Source organism: Trichechus manatus, unplaced genomic scaffold (genome assembly GCF_000243295.1).
Source record: "Trichechus manatus latirostris isolate Lorelei unplaced genomic scaffold, TriManLat1.0 scaffold00219, whole genome shotgun sequence".
NCBI classification, from domain to species: Eukaryota; Metazoa; Chordata; class Mammalia; order Sirenia; family Trichechidae; genus Trichechus; species Trichechus manatus.
This window is the reverse complement of record NW_004444155.1, coordinates 608248-615875: the sequence shown is the minus strand read 5'-3', so window position 1 is coordinate 615875 and position 7628 is coordinate 608248. Positions and strand designations below refer to the sequence as shown.

The 7628-nt window shown below is 41.8% G+C and overlaps 1 long non-coding RNA gene across 2 annotated transcripts in view; it reads left to right on the top strand.

Annotated features, from left to right (window-relative positions):
* The window catches only part of LOC111822854 (uncharacterized), a 16240-nt gene extending 9607 nt beyond the window's left edge, over positions 1–6633 (top strand). For both annotated transcript variants that reach the window (XR_002825951.1, XR_002825952.1), the window contains exons 2-3: positions 5179–5304; positions 6470–6633. This is a non-coding gene — a long non-coding RNA (uncharacterized LOC111822854). The remainder of the gene's footprint in view (positions 1–5178; positions 5305–6469) is intronic.
* Positions 6634–7628: the final 995 nt, after the last annotated feature.

Genomic DNA, 7628 nt, shown 5'->3' with positions numbered 1-7628 from the left:
GTATCGCCTTGCCTTCCTCTCCATTAGAAGGTTCTATACCTACACCATTTATTCCCTCTTTTATTGTTCTGATGTTGTCATTTACAGATTAACTGCTCTGATTCCCTGTTGTATTTGTTTTGGTTTTGAGAGTTCATTTTGAGAGTTCATTTCCTAGATTGGTATCTGGCTAGTACTATCCTGCATCCTAGATTCAGCCTGTGAGCTGATGTTGTTTGTTCTCAGATCGAAGGACTCCTTTTAATAATTCTTGTAAGTTTGGTTTGGTTTTTACATATTCCCTTAATTTCTGTTTTTCTGGAAATGTCCTAATTTCACCATCATATTTGAATGAGAGTTTACAGAATATATTATTCTTAGCTGGCAATTTTTTTCTTTCAAGGTTTTGTATATGTCATCCAGTTGTGTTCTTGCCTGCATGGTTTCTGCTGAATAATCTGAACTTTGTCTTATTGTTTCTCCTCTGTATGTGACTTTTTGTTTTTCTTGAGCTGCTCTCAGGATTCTTTGTTTGTCTTTGGTTTTGGCGAATGTGATTATGATAATGCCTTGGTGATTTTCTTTTGGGGTCTATCCTATATGGGGTTTGTTCATCTTCTTGGATGGCCAGCTTTTCATCTTTCATGATATTGGGGAAGTTTTTTGTCAGCAGTTCTTCAAGGATCTTCTCTGTGTTTTCTGTTTTCTCCCCCTGTTCTGGAACTCCGATCACTCACAGATTTTTGCTTTTGATTGTATCCCATATAATTCTCAGGGTTTCTTCATTTTTCTTCATTCTTTTTTCTGATTTTTCCTCAGAGTTGTAGCCAAGTGTTTGTCTTCAAGTTCGCTGATCCTGTCTTCCACCATTTCAAACCTGCTCCTCAGCCCTTCTATGATACTGTCCATTTCTGAAATCTTGTTGTTTATGTTTTGGATTTCAAATTGTTGTTTCTGTATGATTTCTAGTTGTGAATTTATTTTGACATTTTGTTCCTGCATTATTTTCCTGAATTCTTCCATTTTTTTGTCTGTTTTCCATGAATTTGTCTGCTTTTTCCATGAATTTGTTTATTTTTTCCTCACTTTTGTCTGCTTTTTGCTTCAAGTCTTGGATAGTTCTGAATGGTAGAGATATGAATTCCCTATCAGGTAGTTTTAATGCCTTTTCTTCTACTGCAGGGTCATCTGGTGTTTTATTTTGGATGCCTACTGGAACCATCCTGTCCTGTTTTTGTAAATGTTTTGATATTGTGTGCTGTTTTCGGGGCATTTGGTAGTTATTTTCCTCATTTATTGATTGTAGATTTGTTTGTTTCATCCTGCTTTTTTGTTTTATTTGGCTATGTCTGAGCAGATGGGCTGTGTGTTCTTTGTTGTTTGCTCATCTGTGGGCATGATACTTTTCACCCCCTTCTCCAGTTTGCAGGGTCAGTCGCTCAGATATGGTACAGCAGGGCAGGTCTAGCTGAAGAGGATTTGCTGGGATGGGTTGTTTGTAGCACTTACTATGGCCACCAGGGTAGGCCGGTAATCAGTGCAAGGCAGGTTCCGGTAGGTTGTGCCTGGGCTGTTTGGTGGTGTGATAGTCAACACACAGTGCAGGTAGGCAGGATGGAGGGGGGAGATTGTGACGTGTGGAGCTAAGATGGGTATGGGAGAGAGGAGAGAGGAACAGTAGCCAAAAACATACAAACAAAAAAGAGTGTTGGGGAGCTTGCCGATGGAGTGGAGAGATGAGAAACTATGAATTGGAGAAAAACAAAATGGAGAAGAAGAAAAAATGAATAAATAAAAATCAGAAAGAAAAAAGAAAAGCCCCCAGTGATCCCACTGGTGCGGCTGTGAGGTCTGGGGAAGTTGCTCCCAGGCCGTGAAAGTACAGCCTAGCTAGAAGGGGTAGAGGTGTCACTTAGCGCCAGGTATTCAGGGGACAGGAAGAGAAGGAAAGTATAGAGAGATGAGAAACTGAGTAATGAAGAAAGACAAAAAGGGGAAAAGAGGTAAAAGAAAACAAAACAATAAAAAAAGAAAAAGAAAAACCCTCAAAAAAGGAAAAAAGACAGGGAAAAAAAAAACAAGAAAAAAGAAATTTCCTCAGGAATCCCTCTGCGCATCTGCACAAACTGAGGGGGTACATCCCAAGCCGTGCCGTACAACCCAGCTAGAAAGGGCTTCCAATTCTAGGAAAGAAAAAGAAAACAAACAAACAAACAATTCAAAACACACAAACAAAAAAAGCCCCGGGATCCCACCAGCATGGCAGCACGGACCAGGAAGCAGTTTCACATTTGCGCCGTGTTTCACAGCCTATCAGGAAGAAGCAAATATGGCGCACAGAGCCAGGTATTTTAGAGGAAAGGAGGAGGAGGTGGTGAGAGGTAAGGAAGAAATCTAAAAAAGAGGAAAAAAGCAACACCAGCAGCCAACAAATGGCATTCAGGGAGCCAGCCATTGCGGGCGGGTGGATTCCAAGCGACTACGGGGTGACTCCAGTGCTTCCTGGCCAAGAGACTGTGGCAGCAGGAAGCAGAGGAGGCCAAGTAGGGGTGAGGAAGGTTGAGGGGTGGGAAAGCATATATCGCTGGTTACTGGTTGTTCTGTCTCCTCCTGGAAGCTCCGTGAAGCTGTTTTCTTGTACCTGCTTTTCACTGATCTCTGATAGGAGTCCAAGATGGCCGATCCATGCTGTGTTAGCTGATGGGGACTTCTGCATGTATCTCTCCTTGCTGTCTGTTCTCTGTCAGTTTCTTATTCCATTCAGTGCTTGGCTGAGTTCTTTATCTCTTCATTTGATGTTAGGGTTTCAGGATTGCCATTTTCTCTGTTTGGCTTAGTTTTTCAGATCTTTGCTGTGGTGGGAAGGCGTGGTGCTTCTGCCTATAGTGCCACGTTGCGTGGAAGCCTGGTTAAATTTTTGATAATCCACTGTCATTCTCCAGATCCATCTGTTTTTTGCACAGGCCAATAGGTAATTGAGTAAGGATGTGGTGAGAATCAACACCCCTCCATCCTTCACATCCTTCATGGTCGCAATAATCTTTGTAATTCTTCCAAGAATGCAGTATTACTTTTGGTTCCCTATTTTCCTAGGTACGGACAGCTCTAATGGCTTCTTCTTGGTTTTTCCTACCATAATAGCCATTACTCCACTTGTCAGAGATCCAATCTGTGGGTTCTGCCAGTTGTTGAGTATATCTTTTCCAATTATACATTCTGGGGGGACCCACTAGACCCAGTATGAGATGAACATAAGCTCAGCATCCATTAATAACCTGACCTCCATACTCCCCCAACCTGATGGGCCACAGTGAAGTTTGGGTCTCCTGGAATTAGTGTCAGTTCAGAGCCAGTATCCAGTAATCCCCAAAAAGTCTGATTATTTGCTTTTCCCCAGTGAACAATCACTCTCATAAAAAGCTGTAGATTCCTTTGAGGAAAGGTGGGAGAAAGACTAACAGTATACATTTTTGGCAGTACAGTAGTCCTTCCTCAAGGGGATCTGGCCTCCCCTTCATTCAAGGGGTAGTGAGTCTGTAAACTGGTTCATATCTGGGAATTAATTGATGGGCTGTGACTCTCTATACTGGCAGTTTGAGTTAGACTGCTGTTTACTTGACTTAGAATTCTTCCACTTGTACAAATCAAGTAAATATTTAATAGATTTCCCATCTATTTCACTCCTGGGAACACTGTGACTAATTAGCCACCGCCATATGTCCATACAAGTCAGACTATTCCGATTACTGCTTCAATTCTGTTGTCCATTACAGTAACCATGCCCACCTCGCCTTCGTCATTTGAGTGCTGCCACTTGACCCCACCACCACAGGGTCCAATCAGCTCCATTGTAGTTAGGTATCTTAATTCAGTTAGGGAAGTTATGACTGTCAAATCTGACCTACATAAAATAGCAGTCACAGCAATCTTCAAGGATCCTGGGGCTTCCTTCATGAATTTGTTCCTCACCATTGTGGTAAAAGATGTGTCCACTGGGCACTCCATGTGTGGGCCTGTGTGGGTTTAATCTGATAAATCCACTCTAACATGCCAATTTCCTTACACTTTTGGATACTTTCTTCTACAAATACCAAGGCAGGTCTGGCACTTCAACTTGATTTAGCACCATGCATCTAAACTAGACTTGAGTCCCAGTGAGCCCCAAAAGGTGAAGTACAAAGTGTGACTCAGAAGGAGATATGCTACACTCCAAAAAATTGCTTGACTTTGCTAATATATACAAACAGAAGCCTGAGGAATATGTGTGGGAAAGGTTATTCAGTGTATGGGATAATGGTGCAAGGAACATAAAGTTGGATCATTTTTAGTTTATTGGTATGGGCCCACTAAGCACAGATTTTTCATTCAATGTTCCAGCTCGAGAGGTTAGGAATGGATCTAACAGTTTATTTGATTTGTTCACTGAAGCATGGATTAAAAAAAAAACCCATAGAGCACATTTTCCTTCCTTGAGTATTTTAAATATGTTACTTCATTTTAATACAGCCAGAAACCCTGTGCAAAAATACTGATAACAGTATTATTTGTGTTAGCCAAAAAATGGAAACAATGGAAATGCCTGTTGCTAATAGATTGAATAAATAAATAGTAGCATATTCATAGACTTGAGTACTATACTGCAATAAGAATAAACTTCAACTACACACAACCACATGAATGAACCTCAAAAAACAAATGTTGCTCTAAAGAAGCTAAACACAAAAGAATATATAGTGTATGATTCCAATTACAAAAAGTTTAGGAAAAAAACAACAACAGCAAAACCAACCTATGATGTTAGAATCAAGGATGGGATCCAGTTAATTGGATCCTGAAGACCCCTCTTCTAGTTTTAGCTAGTGTTCTCGGATTGGCCTGCCATTTTCCAGTGATTACCTGCTTAGGATTCAGGGGTTCGCCTATGTTTGGATTTGTCAGATGCCTCTGGGAGATATTGACTAAAAGGGGAATAAGAGGGCTTTTTTGTTTTGTTTCTTGATCTGGGAGCTGGTTATGCAGAACAGTTCATTGTATAAAAATTCACCCATTTGTACATTTATGATGTATAGACTTTTTAAAAATGAATGTTAAACTTTAAAGTTACTTTAAAAATATTCATGGTCATGCCCTACCTTGAGCCAATTAAATCCTAATCTTGGGTGTGGAGACCGGATATTAATATTTTTTTAATCTTTCTAGGAAATTCCAATGTGTAGCCAGGGTTAAGAACTCCTAAGAGAAAACTCTTAAGAGGAAAGTACAGATTGATGAAGCTGAGAGAAGAGGACAGAAGATCAACAGTGGCACACACTGCTAAGAGGTCTGGTAAGAAATGAGCGTTCATTGGATTAAAAGAGAGAGGGCCTAGGTCGACCTTGGCAAGAGGGTATCGGGGCAGAAATTTGTGCAGATTGAGGAATGAATGGAAGGGAGAAGTGCAGACAGTGAGAGGAGACAGCTGTTGTGAAGAACTTTGCCTGTAATGGGGAGGTGGGGAGACAGAATGGTGTCTGGAAGGATTTGGTTTGTCTGTAGAGCCATGGTTCTCATATTCATGGAAACAGACATTTCTTGAATATTTGCTGTTCAAACTACCTGAGCATTTAATGTGCATTTATTATGTGCCAGGTACTGTGCTAGGCAGTATTTTCATTATATCTTCTACTATCCAAAACAAACCTATGAAAATGTATTAAAACACCTGTTTTATAGACTAGGGTCCCTGGTCGCACAGTGGTTAAGTGATTGGCTGCTAACCACAGGTTGGTGGTTCCAACCCACCAGACACTTCGCAGGAGAAAGATGTGTCAGTCTGCTTCCATAAAGATTTACAGCCTTGGAAACCCTGTGGGGCAGTTCTATTCTGTCCTATAGGGTCGCTATGGGTTGGAATCGATTAGATGGCAATGGCTATTTATTATTATTAGTTCCTTGTCCAAAATCACACATTTACTAGATGTTAGAGCTAGAATTCTTAATACAGGTTTGTTGCCTCCAATGTTCTTTTTGTTTTGCACTCTGTTTAGTGCTTGAAGAGAAGAAATAAAATGATAAGAAAAATTCAGCCTATTTCAGAGTACAGTTAATTGAGGCAGAAGGGTAATTTGGAGCTGCAAAAAAATGTGGGTATGTGGTAGATGCTGTTATGCACACCCAGATTCCCCTCAGTAATGAACAACTTGCTCACCCAATCTGTGGGAGTACTGCTGGCAGAAAGCTTTCAGCTGGCAACATCTTATGGGAACTGCCTCAACTGAAGAAAGCCACCTCCCCTGTGTCACATCTCATTTCCAGATGGCCCCCATCCAGTGAGTAATTGACATTGACATGAGGTGTCAAGTCTGACCGTATCACCCCAAATTGACACGACTCTGAAGGGTCATCTCAGCTTCAGAATTCCCTAGAGGGTTAGTTAAGGACTTCACTGAGTCTGCATAGCAGCTTAATTTCTTCCTCTGCCTAATTCTGTTTCTTTCCATCCCTTCCACAGGTGTTGATCCCAAGAGTTCTCCCTATTAAAACTCCTACATGCTGATTTCCATCCCAATCTACTTCCTTCAGAACCCAGTCTGCATCATTTGGTCTTAGGAGTCCAAGAAAGCAGACACTCAGATATACAGTATTTAGCCATTGATTTCCATTCCTATCAAAAAGAGGATCAGAAACAGTTCTTACATTTCTGTTACAGGAAAAGTTATGTCACCTTTCCTGTACTCTGTTAAAATATAGTCAATCCATGGCCTCCCAGGGTCTGTGCCACCCCCACAGGCCAGCTCCCTCAGTGCCATATTTTTTATTTATCTTTCCTGTTGTCCTTTTCCTTCTCCCTCCCACATAAGCCCTGCACTGCCTCTGCCCCTTCCTGATGGGCTGTGCCATGCCACCCAGTGAGAGAGACCTCAGCTCACTGCCACCTCAATTCTGCCTCATCCCCAATGGCCGGTGCCCCCACCACTATATTTTTGTTGTTGTTGTTTTTATTTTTATTTACTTTTGTTTGATTATTGGTTTCTTCTCTCTTTCTCATCTTTCCTTTCCTTTCCCCTGTCCACCTAGCCTCGTGAGCCACCCACACCACTTCTCGACAGACTGAGCCACACTGCTTAGCTAGAGAGCCACCAGCACATGGTCTCACCAGGTCTGCCCCGCCCCCACCAGCCGAATCCTACCTCATTGCCATTTATTTAATTTTTTTCTTTTTCTTTTTATTTTTTTACTTCATTTTTTGCCCTTTTTCTTTTTTTGCCTTTGTTTCTCTTTTCTTTCTCCTCTTTCACTCACCTACTTAGCATGCACATCACGTCCTCTCCTTTCTCTCCTATCTACACCAGGCATCCAGTGCCATGCCCCCGAGCAGTAGTGATGCAGTCCCCTGGATCCTTCCCTGCACTGTCCTTAGTCTTGCCCCATCACCCCCAGTTCATGCCACAAACTACCCATTCCTGCCCTTCCACCCCTGCTGGACCCGCCCTGCCCACCTGGACAAGGTGGTGAGAAGTATCGTGCCCACAGGTGAGCAAGCTACAAAACACACCCAGCCCGCGTGCCCAGACACAACCAAATAAAACAAAAAAGCAGAATGAAACAATCAAATCTAAAAATCAATAAATGAAGAAAATAATTCCTGAATGTCCTGGAGACAGCAGACT